Source organism: Lepidochelys kempii, chromosome 2 (genome assembly GCF_965140285.1).
Source record: "Lepidochelys kempii isolate rLepKem1 chromosome 2, rLepKem1.hap1, whole genome shotgun sequence".
NCBI classification, from domain to species: domain Eukaryota; kingdom Metazoa; phylum Chordata; order Testudines; family Cheloniidae; genus Lepidochelys; species Lepidochelys kempii.
Genome location: NC_136381.1, coordinates 161703052 through 161721294, shown reverse-complemented (window position 1 = coordinate 161721294; position 18243 = coordinate 161703052). Strand labels below are relative to the sequence as shown.

Sequence of the window (18243 nt, the reverse complement as noted above, 5' to 3'; positions counted from 1 at the left end):
GGAAGAGTGTTGCTGTTTTCATAATGTAATAAAAATACTGTAATGATAAATAATTAATAAATAGCATGTTATAAGCATGTCATAAAAAGAAATTTTATATTTCCAAGATCACTGCTTTTTTAATTTATACTCAGGTAAAGGAGAAAATCCCTGGAAATATTCAGTTTTAGGAGGGGGTTCGCGCGACTTGATATTTTAGTTAAAGGGGTTCACAGGCTGTTAAAGTTTGGGAACACGGTGTTGGTTCAATCAAAACATTGTTATTACGTACAGTTATCCTGACCTGATCTCTGAGGAGGGGGTCAATGTATTCCTATTATCCTTGGGGAATGTTTTTGTACCATCCTTAATATCAGAATGTTCTGGTACCACTTGATATCGAAATATGTTTGCATAAGTGTTCTGTGCTCAGCACTTCCTAGGAATGTGTATCTTTGCAATATCAGCCCAGTTCTTGCCAGATTCTGTGAGCAGGTTCTGTCTCATACCAGGCCTCTAATACAAGGGCTTATGTCTCAGGTTCTCTTCCTACTACAGCATCCAGTTGCTGAAGGCAGCATCTCTTAAGGCTGAACCATTTTATTTAAAACTCTTCATAAAATGGTTAGATACAGTTGTAACTTGATATTTCTTGCCTGCAGCTGAAGTAGTCTGCGTTCTCTCTCCTTTCAATGCAGAAACAGTTATGAGCTGGCTATGATGTTCCATGGACTGTTCCCTCTAACTGTTGCGTATGTTTTTTCTGATGCAAAAGGCGATCCATTTTGTTAGATTAGTACTTGCCTCTTCTCTCCCTTTAAACAAAGCAAAATCATCATCTGCTAAGATAACAATGGAAAACCCAGTGAACAACTCAACAATTGGAATGTATAGGTATCAAGAGAATAGTTTTGTTCTTATTAAAAATCATGAAGAGTAGACTGAAGAGCTGCTACCTCTAATAATTCCACGTGAGTGATAGCTGATCCTAAAACAATGCCAGCTTTCAAGATAAAAATTCAAAAAAGAATGGGATTCAAGTGGATGATAGCATTGCCTATTAAAAGCCATGGATAACAGTGAGGTTTAAATTTTAGCTTTTAATTCTGCATTTCACCCCTTAGACAGTTCAGTTGTCAAAACTCAGTGCTGAGCCACAAGATATTTTTCAGTGATCATAGCTTGACTTTATATCAATGTAAGACTGTTGCCAATAGTGTGCAATGAATACTAGACGTCCCCCATTTGGAACAAACATCCTTTCTTCAGTACTGTCTGCTTAAGAGCTAAGCCAATAATTCCACTGGATGTGTGTTTGGGCACTCAAATGGTCCCTGAATGACTATATCTGCTGACATTGGAGATGATGATATCATTATGGTTATTTATTGAGCATCAATGGTGTAATAATTGCTGTAAAATATGCAAAACACGAGACCTCTACCCAAGGGGTATAAAGCCTGGTCTAACACTAGGAAATTAGGTCAGTATAACTATGTCACTCAGTGGTGTGAAAAAGCCACACCCCTGACCAACGCAGCTAAGCTGACATATCTCCCAGTGTAGACAGCAGTAGGTCAATAGGAGAATTCTCCCATTCACCTAGCTACTGCCTCTGGCAGGTGGATTTCCCATGCTGATAGACCACTCCTGTCAGCATCTTCACTGAAGCACTACAGTGCAGCGGCCACATTTTAAATGTAGACAAGCCCTCAGTTAGACAATAGTCACATGAGTTTAGACTTTTATCTAGTCAGGCAATGCAAGTCAGTGCACTTTTTCAGGAGCTATGCTGGGTCAAACAAACAGAATTATCAGTTGTGAGGCCCTTTCTATATCCACCTTTTATAATAGCTTTTGGATCAGGGGACGAGAGTGAAAGCAAAGCTTGGCTGGAGAGTCCCATAAAAAGATAACTCATCTATTAGGAGCACACATTCTATCCAAACCTAGCCCCTTTTTCCTGTTTGCAAGTTACCTACAAAAAGGCTGATTTGTAGCAATGTTCTACACTTTATGTGAACATATTTCAGCCTATAGATTGTGCACAAGCTATTTATTACTTAGCTGGTATGGTATAAGTTAAGATCAATTTATATCAGCCAAAACTTCTGTACCCTTTCTTTTGAAGGAAAGTCTGTACCTTTTATTGTATTCAGACCTGCCTCCGATGTGAGGCCTATGATGAACTACTGGCAAAATCGGTATAGGCAATGTAGACATACACTTCTGAAATTCCCTTTCTGCTTCTGATGTTACTTTCTAATGGACAGTCATCTAAATACGAGATAGAGACACTCTACTTTCTGAGGTGGGCAGCAGCTGCTACCAAATCCCTGAGGCTAATAATGATGTAATTCCATAAAGCTTATGACGATTGCTGGTACTAAGCTGATATAGGGACATGCAAATAAGCATGTGCAAGATCTACAGAAACAGCATCTGTTTACCAGGTCTAGTAAGTCTTCCCTCCTTATTAGAGAATAACTTTTCAGAGTAGGACCATGCTTTAAGTATTTGATTACCTTGCTTCAGAAAGTGACAAGTCTTCTAATACACACATTTTTGGATGTTTGTCCTGAGTGAGAAAAGAATCCCATTTCCCAATAAGCACAGGTTTATTGGTACTGAGGGCTTATCTACACTTAAAACGCTATTAAGAGGCAGTAGCTAGACATTAACTAGGTTGATGGGAGAATTCTCCCATCAACCTAGTGCTGTTTACATCGGGGGTTAGGACAATGTAAACAAGTCACTCAAGGGTGTGGATTTTTCACACCCTTGAGCGACAGCTATACTGGTCTGATTTCCTAGCGTAGAACAAGTCTGACTCAAATTTTGTCTGGAATGCTTTACAAAGGTCTGGCAATGGGAAAAATATTTTTTGTTTGCCAAAATAACTAGGTTATGATGGATTATCTGCTGAACTGAGATTTCACCAACCCTTTGTTTCTAGTAGAGCTAGTCAAAAAATTTTCCATAGAAAGTTTTCCTGCCAAAAACTATGGTTTGGCTGAAACTGAAATTTTTCACATGAAAATTTTGATTCCAACAAAAAAATTGATTTTCTGTCAAGGGAATGTCAAAATGAAAAATATTTTTTTTCATTTTGGCTTTCCAGCCTGAAACACCAAAAGGGCATTTTATGTTAATGTTAGTTGAAAAGAATTTTAATTTCGTTTCGATTGAAAATGTTTTTTTTTTTAAATCATTGACATTTCTGATGGGAAACTTTTTGCAATGTTCATTCCGTGAAATTTTTCAAGATTCCAACCTTCTGAGTCAAAACAAACTAATTTTGAAATGGCAAAGTTTCCTGTGGGATGAAAATTCTATTTTTCTAGTTCCTAGCGAGAGCATGATTCCCAACACAGCTTAACTGGCAGTACCCTGAGCCTTCCTTGTGTGTCTTAGGCTTGTGTTTGCCAAAAAATCCAAGTATGGGGCATGAAAAATCCACATCTTTGAGCAGGTTGGCTTAACTATGCTAAGTCTCCATGTAGACAGTGCTAGATTGACAGAAGAATTCTTCCATTTACCTAGCTACCGCCTCTCGGGGAGGTGGATTACCTTCGCTGATGGGAGAACCCTTCCTATTGGTGTAGGTAGCGCCTACAATGAAGCACTACAGCTATGTCTTTGTAACGTTTTGAGTGTACACAAGCCACCAGTCTCATCAGTTTCTGCTTTCCCATACATCTAAAAAAATGGGATTCTTTTCTCACCCACGACATAACAGACCACTCGTTCTTGGCAGCAGAATGACTCCGTTCATAGACAGGTTTCAGAGTAGCAGCCGTGTTAGTCTGCATCCTCAAAAAGAAAAGGAGGACTTGTGGCTTCTTAGAGACTAACATTTATTTGAGCATAAGCTTTCATGAGCTACAGCTCACTTCATTTTTCCACTGCATGCTTCCGATGAGGTGAGCTGAAGCTCACGAAAGCTTATGCTCAGATAAATTTATCAGTCTCTTAAGGTGCCACAAGTCCTCCTTTTCTTTTTCCGTTCAGAAAGTACTTGTTTGCAGTAGCATTTCCTCCCTTTTATTTTTCATAGCAAAATATTTTGATTCACTCTGCTTTTAGCTTGCTTTGAATTTTCATCAGTTTTATCTCAGCAGCAAATCTCCTGTATGTCTACCTGCATTAAAGTTAAAGAAAGAATCTGAAGAACAAAGCCTGAAAACACAGGGCAGACCTAAATTCAGCCCAAGCATGAGCTATTGTAAGTTCATTAAAGACAATGGGAAAGGATGGTCCAGTGCTGGAGCATTAGCGTAGGACTTGGAAACCAGAGTTCAGTAACCTTCTCTGCCACAGACTTCCTGTGTGACCATGGGCAAGTTACTCAATCTCGGTGCCTCAATTTCACTTCCCCATCTGTAAAATGGGAAAGATAGTACAGAGGTGTTGTGAGAATACATTTGAATGAGAGGTGCTCAGACACTACGCTAATGGAGGTGTGATCGATGAAGCAGGGGAGTAGCAACCTTTGATGGACACCCAGCCAGCCAGTTAGCTGTAAAATCTCTCTTGGTCTGTTCTCTGCTTGCTTTACCTGTAAAGGCCCCTGACCAAAAGAGCCAATGGGAAGGTAGAACTTTTTAAAATTGGGAAAGAAACTTTCCCTTGGTCTGTTGTTCTCTGGGCTGCAGGGACAGAGCAGCAATGCTGTGTAAGGCTTGAACCAGGTCTGAAAATTAATCTTCCATACCTAGAAGAAATTATTTGGATAGGGAACCTTTAGACAGACACAATCAGGTTTATTTTTTATTTTGGCTTGTGGATCTCCTCTGTGCTAACCCTGATGCTTGTAACCTCTAAGCTAAACCCCCAAGAAAGATATTTTGGGTGCTTGATTTTTGGAATTGTTCTTTTAAAATCTAGAAAAAGCCTAAACTCCAGATGTAATTTTTTCCTTTTTGTTTTTAATAAAATTTATCTTTTTTAAGAACAGGATTGGATTTTTGGTGTCCTAAGATGTTTGTGTTGTTTGATTAGCTGGTAGACACAGTTAATTTCCTTTGTTTTCTTTCTCAGCTCTTCCCCGGAGGGTGTGTGAGAGAAAGGGCTTGAGGGTACGCCTATTGGATAATATTAAAGAAGTTCTGTATTAAAATCACAAATGAGTTTGATTCCCCATAGTTTAAATTCCAGGGTATTACTAATTAAGAGATCGCTTGGTTTTTGGTACTGTTTCTCTCCCTCTATGTGTGAAACTTGCAAGCTGCTAATTGTGTTAGTACATTCTAAGACTGAGTCTGTTCTAAAAGAAATTCTCTGTAACAACAACTACTCACACAGAGAGAGACTCAAAACAATACTCTGTAACAATAGAAACAGCACCCAGAGACTCCCTGCCCTTTTGTTGTATTCATCTTGCTTTGTTAACAATTGTGATTAAAATAGAGCTAGAGGATGTATGTGGATGGATGCTTGGTGTGGATAATAACTAAATGATCAGGGAGGTGCCAGCCTAAGAATCCAGTGTCCATAGGCTGAAGGCAGCGTCAAGTGGAAATAACCAGAGGACCCCCGGAGGGCAGACTGGAATCCACCCAACAGCCTCAAGAATGGGAGAACCAAAGAACAAGATAACATCTAGCAGCACGGAGCCGTCAGGAATGTGCCATCTGCTGATTGATTCAGCAACAGCATGATGAAGCAATTCCCATAGACTGGCCTAGGAAGAAATTCCTATAAAAATGGACTCTAAAAAGTGAGAACTTTGGGGTCTGATTCTGCAAACCAATTTCCAGGAGCATCAGATGAGCATCTGACAAGGCCCTGCTCCCTCCTCATGTCCAGGCCACCTGGCCAGTGGCTTGGCATGAGCAACTCTAAGGCTGGTAACTATGATAACAACCTTGCAGAAGGTAGGAGTGTGTGTGTGTGTGTGTGAGAGAGAGAGAATGAATATGAAATTGAATGGAATGTTATAGCTATAATTAACTGCTTACTATGATTCTTTCTGTATTCACAATAAATGTGGTATTTTGCCTTTTCCCCTTTAATAAGATCCTGATGGTTTTTAATTTTATTGGTATAACATTTTTGTGGAGAATGGTACAACACCCCACAGGGAGGAATTCCTAGGTGTGCCTTCCTGGGTTCAAAGGGGGTTTTTCTGCATTTGGGTGGTGGCAGAGTTTACCAAGCGAAGGTCAGAGAAAAGCTGCAACCTTGGGAGTTTAATACAAGCCTGGAGTGGCAAGTATTAATTTTTAAAATCCTTGTGGGCCCCCACTTCTGCACTCTGAGTGACAGAGTGGGCATTCAGCCTTGACTCGGGGTTGTATAGGAACCTTAGATAGATACTGAACATGCTTTCAACAGGACTGAATTTAACTCAAAGATTGGGAAATATTCAAGGGCTAATTAGACACCTCTGCATGATTCACATCTCTAAGACAATCCATCCTGCCTTTGTGGTACCTTGACATCCAAATCCATTTATTTATATAAACAGAGTCTTGTGTCTCACAATTGCGGATTAAGCAGCAATGAATTTGGAAATATGATTTTGTAGCAAGTGATCAGGGATAATTTCACCCACATCTCATATGTAACCAGATAAGGGGTGGGGTGAGGAAGGGGGGAGAAAAAGGGAAATGAAGCACAGGACTCTAGAAATTAATCTGAAGTAAAAAGAAAAAGGTGCCAAGAAATTCAATGTCAGACCATCAAGAACTACTTTGAATTCAAACCACCATTTCCTGTTATGGTTTGACAGTGCATTTGTTTCATATACAGTACTATAAGCATATATATAAGTAGGCACAATAACATGAGAGAAGGCTGAAGAAAATTCACCTCTGAATTTTCTGGCTAGATGCATTTCATACAAACATTGACCATTCTTTTTTGTAGAGTTCTTTCTTAACTATTTAGCCTGCATGAAAGAGAGGTGTGACACTGCAATTTAAAGAGTCAATACAATGATATATACACTCCCAAGGGAATAAGCCAAACAGTTGTATCAGCTATAGAGAGTAAGAGATTGAGAGAACCATTTGATAATGACAGAAAGTAAATATTATTTTGACTATTATAAGATGACCTAAAGAAACAGGAAACTACTATAGGGATTAAGTTTGAATTGTTTGATGCACAGGGAGAGAAGCAGCACAGTGCATTAGAGAGATATTTTTAGTACAGTCTCAGATGCAGCAGCACTTGTAGTCTTCAACAGATCCTTGATTATTTTTCAGTCTTTTGATGGGGAAAAGAAGGCAGCAAATGAAATCATTAAGTAAACAAACTCTCTGCAGGAGAAAAAAATTATGTTGTCCACAAATGAAACTTTAAACAACAGGATCACACGTATTACCATGGTATTTGTATTTTCAGATGACTGAGAACTAAGCCATCTTGGTGCATTAGAAAGGGCAATTTCACAAAGCTGAAAACAATTATGAGCCAAATCAGGCGGGAGAAAGAATTTAAACAGCAAAATGTGAATGATAATTGGGAATGGTTTAAGAATATTTTACTAGATACCCAGAAAGGCAATATCCCACAATCAAGGAAAAAAAGGGCACATACGTTGGTTTTGTAACCAATCTTAAGAGGGGAAATGAAAGCAGCTACTAACAAAACAAAAAATCACGCCACCATAGAGAACAAATGGAAGGAAGGGGAAATTGATAGTAATTCATATAAAACAGAATCTAGGAACTGTAGAAAATTGACAAGGGTAGCAATAGGGTAAGGAGAAATCTATGGCAGAGTTAAGAACAATAAGAAGGTTTTTAAGCATATCAGGAACAAAAGGAACCCACACAACTGTATTTGTCCATTAGTAGATAGAAACAATAGAATTGTCAATAATCCAGAAAAGGCAGAAGTGGTCTGTAATTATTTTTCTTCTGTATTTGGGAAAAAACTAGACGACAGTCACATCATGTGATGATGAAGTACTTTCCATTCCAACAGTAACTAAGGACGATGTTAAAAAGCAGCTACTAAAGCCAGACGTTTTTAAATCAGCAAGTCCAGATAACTTGCATCCAAGAATTTTAAAATGAGCTTGCCAAGGATCTCTCTGGACTGTTAAGGTTGATTTTAAAGAAGCCATGCAGAGGATAGGAAGAAAGCTAACATTGTGCAAATATTTTAAAGGGTAAACACCATAACCATGGCAATTATACGGCTGTCAGTCTGACATAGATCCCAGGCAAAATGATGGAGCAGCTGATAGGAGACTCTTAATAAAGTATTAAAGGAAGGTAATACAATTAATTCCAATCAACATGGGTTTATGGAAACTAGATCTTGTCAAACTAACTTGATAATTTTTTTGATGAGATTACAAATGTGGTTGTTCGAGGTAGTTTTGTTGATGTAATATAATTAGACTTCTGTAAGGCAATTGGCTTCATATCACACATTTGGATTAAGAAACTAAAAAACAATTCAGAAATCAACATGTCACACAAGAAATGGATTAAAAACTGGCAAACTCTCCTGTCTGAAAGTGAAACATTAAATGGGGAATCATCACTAAGCAGGCGTCTTGCTAGTGAAATCCCACAGGACTTGGTTTTTGGACCTTCCACTATTCAACATTTTTATCAATGATCTGAGAGAAAACAAAATCATCACTGATCATTTTTTCAGATATTACAAAGATTGGGGGCGGAAGTAAATAATAAAGGGGACAGGTCATTAATACAGAGCAGTTCGGATAGCTTGGAAAGATGATAGCAGGCTAACAATGGATGTTTCAACACAGCCAAATGCAAAGTCATACATTTAAGAACAAAGAATTCAGGCCATCTCTAGGGTGCTCTATGCTGGAAAGCAGTGACTGAAAAAGATTTGGGAGTGTGGTGGATAATCAGAGCTCCCTAGTGTGACTCCGTGGCCAAAAGGACTAATGGGATTCTTGGATGAATAAACACAGGAATCTTGAGTAGGAGCGGAGATGTTATTGTACCTCTGTATTTGGCATGATGCAACAACTGCTGGAATACTGTGTTCTGGTGCCAACAATTCGAGGAAGTTGATAAACTGGAGAGCTCAGAGAAGAGCCACGACAGGAAGGATTACAGGGTTGGAAAACATGGCCAATAGTGATAGATTCAAGGAGCTCAATTTATTTAGCTTCACAATGAGAAGGTTGAGGAGTGACAATTACAGTTTCAAAGTACATACTGTGGAGAACTGGAAAATATTTGTTTTTTGTTTTGTTTTTTCATAAACATATGTCCCTCAGTGTATCTGTGTGATATTACCCTGTCTGAAGGCATAGTTATCTCAAAAAAGTGAGAAATTATGCAGGATAGGTAAAAACAATGTCTCATAAAAGGAGCCTCCCTTCAAACAAAATAGGCACGTTTATAGCTGTGAAGAGGACTCCTCAGTTAGTATTCAGGTGACACAGCTGTTTGGCCAAGGCTGAGAAGAAAATCAAGACATCACTCTGCTAAAAGGTGCCTCCGGCAGACAGGGAGGGCGGGAAGAGGTCACCTGTCCTATGGCTGAAACACACAGAGAGCATGATGCAGGCTGACACACACTGACTGAGAACCTAGGTCTGCAACAAGCAGGCTACAACTTGGTTCCCAAGATAAAATGTCATGGCCTACCTAGGGGCTCAAGGGGAATGCTAAGCATGTGTAAATATACACGTGTAGGTCCCTTATTTTAAATGTACTTCTCTAAGTGTTGTGCACCTTTTGGCAAAATACATCATACTTTGTTTTGGAGAAGCTGCTTCTGGGTCACTGCGTACTGTTATTGACCAGAGGGAAACTTGCACAGGTGTCAAGCCTATTGGACTTGCTAACAATTGATATTAGCTACTGGTTGGTGCAACCTGAAGACCCAGCTGAGGAGTGGTTGGACCACAGGGCCCCATCCCCCCAAAAAGGGGAGGCAAAAGCCTGCACCTGAGATGGTGCACTTTGGGGACTGGAAAAGGGATTTCTGCAGAGGCAGCCAACCAGGTCGCATGTAGGTGTCATGGTGAACAGAAATTTTAGACTCGATGGCTCTTCAGTCCAGCAGATAGAGATATAACAAAGATCCAACGGCTGGAATTTGACACTAGACAAATTCACACTAGAAAGAAGGTGCAGATTTTTAAGAGTGTAGGTAATTTACCATTGGATTCTTCACCTCTGAACCTTTTTAAATCAAGATTAGATATTTTTCTAAAAGAAACACTCTAGTTCAAATAGGAAATATTTCAGGGAAGTCCTATAGCCTGTGTTATACAGGAGGTCAGGTTAGTTGATCACACTGGTCCCTTCTGGCCTTAAAACAATATCTATGAATCTCCTGTTTGTGATGTCACTTCAAGTTCACTTCTGAAAAGCAGCTGCTCCTAGATAGTGCTTTGTGCTCCCACAAGCACACAATCTTTAGAGACAATGGAGCATCTTCAAATGGGGCTAGGTTCTCGTAACCAGAGACAAATGTGATATGAAAGAACAAAAAATATGTTGATTTAGTACCCACGAAGTTGTCCTCTGATATACTGCCCCTTATTGTAAAGTGCTCACTCTACCTCATAGGCCATGTAGTACACAGTACTTTATGGCACCAAGAACAGAAGAAAAGCACTCAGTCTGCAGTATGAACAACAAACAGTTGTTGATTCAAGAAAATCACCAGAGACAGAAAAAGTCACCGTGCTTCCATAAGCATAAAACTGGATAATCTTCATTTCGGATTTAGGAAGTACAGGGACATGTTGCCAGCACAGCTAACATTAAGTGTGGAAATGAGAGGATCAGGCAACACCCTCTTTTTGTAGCACTAACATAGTTCTAACTTGAATTGAGATTCATTTTCAACTTGAATTGCGTTTCAAGGGCGTAAGGGAGTTTGAAAGAGCCTTACCCATTGAAACAATTTTTTGTTAAAAAAAAAATCTGTCCAAACTGTTTAATGGGAGGCTCAGTAGACATCATTGTACAGCTCCTGGTCCATCCCCAGTTCCACCAATATCTTGCTACAAGTCACATAGGATGGGATTTTCAAAAGCCCTTAGGATTGGCCTAACTCCGTTCCCATTGTCACAGATGGTAAAGCTCCCATTGACCTCAGTGAAAGCAGGTCAATACTGAGTGCTTTTAATAATCCATCCATAACCTCTGTGTGCCTATTTTTTCCATATTTATATATATGGAAAATTAGGAACAGGTGTGTGTGTGTATATACATGTGTATATACACACACAGAGTATAAGATTTAGTTGTCTTACATAGATACACTGAGGCTTCATTAATAAATGTTTGCAAGTTACACAGGGATCCTTCTAGGAAAAATGACGACAACAAAGGAGAATAGTTTTTGGCAACTATATTGTCCAGAACACAGCTGGCATAAGTGATCATTTGTAAGCTTTTTTCAGGCAAGGCGCTATGGGCACATCTAGCAAAAAGCTTGCTGTTAACCTAGTAAAAGATGTGGGTTGTAAATTGACTGTATAAGAGACAAGTTACTTTTAAAATCAAAATTAGAATCAGCACATCCAATCTTGCGTCCAGATTTACACAAGTAGCAGATGAAGAGACTCATTTATTCAACAAAAGTAACATCTGTAATGAAGATGTTGAAGCAGAGTGTGCTCTCTCTCTCTTTTTTTTTTTTTTTTAAAACTGAGCTTCATTCTAAAAATATCAGTACCAGTGGAACTCTCCTATGCTTTTATCCACTTGTGAAGTTACAATGTCATTCTGGTGCATCATAGATTTGCTGTTCCTCCACTAAAGAGCAATGAATACCATGGGAAATAGGTGGACATTCCAAATGCACCTCATTAACTTTCACTTTATCATTCTAGGGAAGAAGACACTGACCAACAGAAGAAAATACACAATGGCATGTGCTTAAACCAACCAGCAAGATTAGAAGCACTGTCCACAACCAGCTAAGACACATTACTGCTGAGAGAGAGGCAGAGATGGACAGAATAATATTTTCTTGAAAACAAGCTTAAATTACTTTTATAAAAAAAATACTTTATTTAAATCAACATCACTTCTACTGCTTTGGAGAAGGAAGAAGTCAACAGCCAGTAAGTAAAGGCAAAACCATTTTTAGTTGGAAGTTTCTGCTAGTTACACCAAGACTTGTGGGCCTACTATGCCTAAAATCTCTAGCCAAATGCTCCTTATTCAACCACCCCTTTTCAGTTGCAATATAAAGATACACTAAAAGGATACTTTAACTGTGATAGATCCCCATGCTGGCATCTTAGAAGTTATAATGTAAACTGGCTGCAACTGGATCCGAGCTGGCAGGTGCAGAGATCCACCCTCATGAAGACATTTACACAAACCAAGATCTACATAAAAACAATGGAATAAATTATAGAATCATAGATTTGAAAGCCAAAGGAACCATTATGATCTACTCTGACCCCCTGCATAACATAGGAAAGTTAAGTTAAGGAAAGGAAAAACAAACAAAAACCTACCACCACTCCACAATCCTACCTCCTTGCCTTCCACTGCAGGCAAACTTCCTTAGTCTTCATCTCAACAGCCACGTGTGTCTTGACCATATTGTATATGTTTATGCATAAAAGATTTGACATGATCCAAAGGCAAAATATTCTAAGCATTTACGGTCACTGACTTTTTGGGATGACAAGCAAGAAGCTGTTGCTGAGTGTCTTGGAAGAATTTTCTGCCATCTCAATAGTCTTGCTGTATGCTTGCTGTATGTATCCTATGCTTGAGATTTTCATGGTCAACTAGGAGATTTATCCTTCACCTCCACTTAAAATGAGTGGAATTTGTGTGGCTAAATAAACCTATATTTATTGAATGAACAAAGGCAGAGTAATTGATATTAACTATTACCATTTCAAAGGAAAAATGTAACTTCGCATGAATTAGGACCATTATGACATCAATTAATGACAACTGGCAACCAGCCAAAGTGAAAATTAAAGGACATTTTATCAAAGAAAATAAACCTAATTAAAATGAGTTTCTATGTAAAATTTTATTTTTCTTGTTGTTTACGGTCAGTGGGCAAATGTAGCTTTCATAAGTAGCAACTGAACAAAATTGTAGTTATTACAAGAAAATAGTAACTACAGTCTAGCATCAGGTTTCAGAGTAGCAGCCGTGTTAGTCTGTATTCGCAAAAAGAAAAGGAGGACTTGTGGCACCTTAGAGACTAACCAATTTATTAGAGCATAAGCTTTCGTGAGCTACAGCTGAGCTGTAGCTCACGAAAGCTTATGCTCTAATAAATTGGTTAGTCTCTAAGGTGCCACAAGTCCTCCTTTTCTTTTTGTCTAGCATCAGTTATCCTCTTTAACCGACTTTTTTAATAAGAAAAAAAAATAACTGATTAAATTCCAGTCCTAGGCTATGTGGAACTACACACAGGGAGTTATTTGATGTTGGCAATCTACTAAATTCTGGACTGTTCAGAAGCTTCCTACACTTGTCCCGGTTCCTGAAAGTCTCTGGCCAGAACAACATTTGATTCATGCCAGTGACCCATGCCAAGTTATTGAGCAGAGTCAAGAGTTCGTCTGTAAAACAATAAACCAGAGCTATGTAAAGCTGTAATTCAAGAGGAGGGGAAAAATCTGAGCAAACAATAAATCTGATGTCAGAGCTGTATCATGGTTCAATTCCTTTACCCAAACATTTCAAAAGGAATTGAAGCTCTCTAAATTTAACTAGGTTAAATACTTAAGCCCCTTTTAAGAAAACTCAGTTATTGTTTCAGCATTTTTTTTTTTTGGGTCAGGAATGCATCCAGAAAGTTTTCCTTAATAAACTTGGGATCCAAACTTTGCTCTAGAGTTTAAACAATTTTTATACCAGGAGATTTTCTTCCAAACCCTTGTCCTACTTTCTCAAAACTCTGCCTCTAACACTCTTCTCACCAATTTACACACGGTTCTCACTGCAACACAAACATCCTCTTTCAAAGCCTTGGGGATACAGTCCTTGACATGGAATTGGTTATGTTTCTCTTGTACTCCACTACCCACTGCCGACACAGACAATGGAAGTCCACCTCAAGGGGTCTAACAGTCATTAGCCTCCTGGCTCATGATTGACTCCCCGCCCTATATAAACCCAAGGGGCATTCCAGGAAGTGTCCAGGTAACAATGTGGATCTTCTATAGTTGCCATGACCATTCTTGCACTTGAACTCCTGGCTTCAACCTCACCTTGATTTGGACCTTGATTCCTGACCCAGACCTGAAACCCAAATGAGATTCTAGTCCTTGGCATCCACCTGTCTGGAACTTGACTATAAAATCTATTGCTGCTTTCGGCCTCAGGTTTGACACTGTTCCAAGTGTAACGGGTTCCCCTGGGGTGCCACTTGGAACTGGGATACCACCCAGCAGCTTGGGCTCCTACTTACACTGTACTGCTGTGACAAGCTCCAAAGCCCTCCAGGCTTGCATTTTCACCAGCCTACATACAGGAAGGGATACACCCACCTGCAGTTACATGCAGGAGTTTTGACCAGTCTCTGCATAGGAAGGCAGCAGCAAAGGTAACTCCCAGCTTCCCAGGCGCGCACCTGCTCTGGAGTATAAACCCAAAATTACACTGTCTTGCACTGCACGGGGAACTGTACAGCGTAAGCTCATAAAATGTGCCTCCTCCCTCAATGTGGAAAGGAATATGCAATGGCTTTTGCCCAAGTTATGATCCCCACACACTGGTTTAGATAAAGCTAAAACAAATTTATTAACCACAAAAGATAGATTATAAGTGATGGCAAACAGATCAAAGCAGATTATATAGCAAATAAAAAATGGAAATTAAGCTTAATATACTAAATAGATAGGGTGAAAATTTGCTACTTATAGCCAAAGAGAGGATACAAGCAGGCTGCAGGTTCTTAAGAGGCAAACTGCACTTGCTTCCAGCTTGAAATCCCCAGGTGTTCTATTCACAGGCTAAAAACCCCTTTAGCATGGGTCCAGCACTTCCCCCAGTTCAGTCTTTGTTCCTCAGGTATTTCCAGGAGTCTTCTTGTGTGGGGAGTGAAGAACCACCAAGGTCACTCCCTCCCTTATTTAACTTTTGCATATGGCAGGAACCCTTTGTTTCAAAGCTTGGTTCCCAGACCAGTCTGTGGAAAGACACTGACATCCCAAGATGGAATCTAGAGACATGTCTTTGTAGAGTCATAGCAGCCATTACTCGGAGGCTGTTGGTAGCATTCTCAGGAAGGCTCCTCAGGTGGGAGATAAGCTTCTTCTAAGGCCTATTTTCCTAATGGCCCATTCCCTATAATAGGCCCTTCCCCACCCAGCTATCGAGAATGAAAGCATCTTGTATAGTGGGCATTCCCCAGGTGTAACTACATTTTGAAATACAGATATATAGTCAATACTCACAACTTCAGATACAAAAATGATACATGCGTACAACTAGGATAACCATATTCAGCAAATCATAACCCTTTCAATGACATCTCATGACCCCTCTTGCATAAAATACATAATTATGTCAATCATACCATAATATCACTGTAAAGAGTATGGGTGCAGGGTCACACCGACCATCAGCCCTGACAGCCCTTTGTCAAGATCCTGCCCTTCCCTGTCCTGCCCGAATGTTACATTCAGCTACACTCAAACCTCTGAAAACCAGGGAACGAAGAATAATAGTAATGCAACACACACACCAGATCCACCCTATCTTTGCCAGTTCATGCACATGATAAACTAGGAAAGCCATGGAGAAGTGGGAAAGTCAGGGGACTCTGAGGAGTGTGTACACCTGTTCAAGGCAGGAAGGGGTAGGAGCATGGAGATGCAGAGTCCTTATGCCAGATTTGGCCTAGTGTATGGGGAAGGGGCTCTATACAACCGCCTCCAGCATTTAAGGTTCAGAGAGGTGGAATGTAATGTTCTGTGCTGAATAAGATCACCCCAGGCAAATGAGTATAGCCTAAAACAAATGAACTGCTCCATTCATTTCAGCGGGTGTTTTCTTTCCCTCCTGTGATTTCAGTGTCTGCGAGGCTAACGCATGCATGGAACAGGCCAGTTCCTAGCTCCCCATCCTGGTCTCAGTGCTGTGGGAACATGTTTTGAATGTGGGACAATAATGGGGGAAATAAGATCGTACAAAGTTTTGGGGGCAGAGCTGAAGCCCTTCCCTATATCCTCCACTGAACAACTCTGACCCCTTCCTTGGCTCCCCACCTTCCTCTACACTCATCTAACATCCCCTTTCCTCTAGAAGCAGAACAACCCCCATGAGACACAGCAAATTGCAAGACAATCTGAATAAGCAGGTGGATTTTAGAGCACCTAGAAAAGTCAACTTTTTAAAACTAAGCAACTCTAAGCGTTAACTATAGCAGAGCTGCTGCTCCCCTATAATTCAGTAGTGTAATTGTGGCCACCCAACATCTGACAGGCTATAACCTTTTTAATTCTGACCATGGCCAGGTGACTCAAGCCAGGAAATATCTTTTTGGTGCAGGGACCATGTTCACCTGTGTGTTTGTACAGTTTCTAGTACAATGAGCCTCCTCAGCCTCACGGAGACATCTGGGCACTACCGCAAAATAATTAAAATTACATTTTAATGTGTTCAACTGTATGAGTCACATCACAATAAAAAGGACAGATTTATTATTACTAATGTGAAACCTGAAGTCTTCAAAATAGCAATTTTGTATAGAACTGAGAACTCCAAAGGACTACATTAATAAAGTCAATCTCAAAGTCAGGAACAACAAAATTAAGGTTCAATGGGCAAACTTATTTCTTCCTCCTTCGTAATGTAATTACATGATTACACTATTTCTAAAATGCATAATATGGTGTAATAGGGTCAACTGCTTTCCGAGCAACCCCTAGTAGTCAGGGCTGCCTCTGCAGTGCCCTGCCTCTCTTTTTCCCTTCTTCAGGGCTTCTGAGACTCCACACAGGCCAAAGGAAAGAAGTTACTCACCTTGTGCAGCAACGATGGTTCTTCGAGAGAGGTTTGTCCCTAGGGGTGCTCCTCTGTAAGGGTGTCTGCATCCCTGCACTGCCGGTCAGAGGTCTTTGGTAGCAGTGTCCGTTGGGTTGGCACATGCACCATCTCTCCTTATGCCGCACCACGAGGCTAACCAGCGCACGTGGGCTAACTCCCCTCAGTTCCTTCTCTACCGGAGTCATAGCAAGAACTCTGACGCAGAGGGGAGGAGGGCAGCTGGTGGAGCACAAGTAGGGAGACACATCTCAAAGAGCCATCGTTACTGCACAAGTTAACTTCTTCTTTGATTAGTGCTGCCGTGGGTGCTCCACTGTAGGGGACTCCTGAGCAGTAACCCCTTTGGAGGGCTGGGACTTCGGAGTTGGGTTGGTCACAGATGATAGTACTGTGGAGCCAAAAACGGCATCAGAGGCAGAGTCCCCGGTAATCACATAATGTTCTGCAAAGGTGTGGACTGACGCCCACGTCGCCACTCTGCAGATCTCGGAGATGGGGACATCCTGAGAGAAGTCGACAGACGAGGAGACTGGTCTCACGGAATTTTGTTCTGATTTACACCCGATGCAACAATAACTTCAAAGGGGTTGAGAATGGTGCAACTTGGGGGAAAACTGCCCTACAACCTTCTTTAGTGTCCACCTTCACCAAGAACCAGGGAGAAACAGGTTTTGAAAACTGCAATTTTTGTTCTTGGAGAACCTGCAGCTAAAGCCATTAGGCTTAGGAGTTGCTCCGCTTTAAACATTTACTCTGACATTTACGCTGAGTATTCAACTTTATTACACCCCAGTCTGTAATTTCAAGTGCAGATTGAATGCATGTAGTGCTGGGTGTGTGGACAGCCACTGTCAGTAGAAGAGTTTTTAGTATTCTCAAGTGTTAGGTCCTTATATGGTAACAGTAAAAAAGGACTGGTGCCCAATAAGAATGTACCAACTTAACTACTTGTGTCTCTTAAAAAGATGATGTAATTCAACAATAAGCTCCATTTGGCACACTTTTCCCATTTTCCTTACATAATTTAGCTCAATGCTGTCAGCTCAAATAGCTTTTGGGTGAGATTTTCCTTGAGAACAATTTTTATTTGAAGTTAGAAATTGCAGCCTGCAGAGCAAATGCAAAATATAGGCCACTGAAAAGAGAGATGGTGCAAGGAGATCTTCTGACGCACCAAATCTTTTCAGCGTTTGACAAATTCCTCAAAAGTGGGTCTTCCTCTTGAATCTTTTGGTCACAAGTATCCAGAGTTGATCATACTTCTTTGGCACCAAAAGGCTGGTTGTCAACTGACCCAAATTAATCTGTGGTATAATTTACTATAGTG

At 40.3% G+C, this 18243-nt stretch overlaps 1 long non-coding RNA gene across 1 annotated transcript in view; it reads left to right on the top strand.

Moving 5' to 3' along the window:
• LOC144930222 (uncharacterized) overlaps positions 1 to 12887 on the top strand; it is a 264343-nt gene extending 251456 nt beyond the window's left edge. Inside the window, exon 3 of the long non-coding RNA XR_013635368.1 lies at positions 11774 to 12887. This is a non-coding gene — a long non-coding RNA (uncharacterized LOC144930222). The remainder of the gene's footprint in view (positions 1 to 11773) is intronic.
• The last annotated feature ends 5356 nt before the right edge of the window (positions 12888 to 18243 follow it).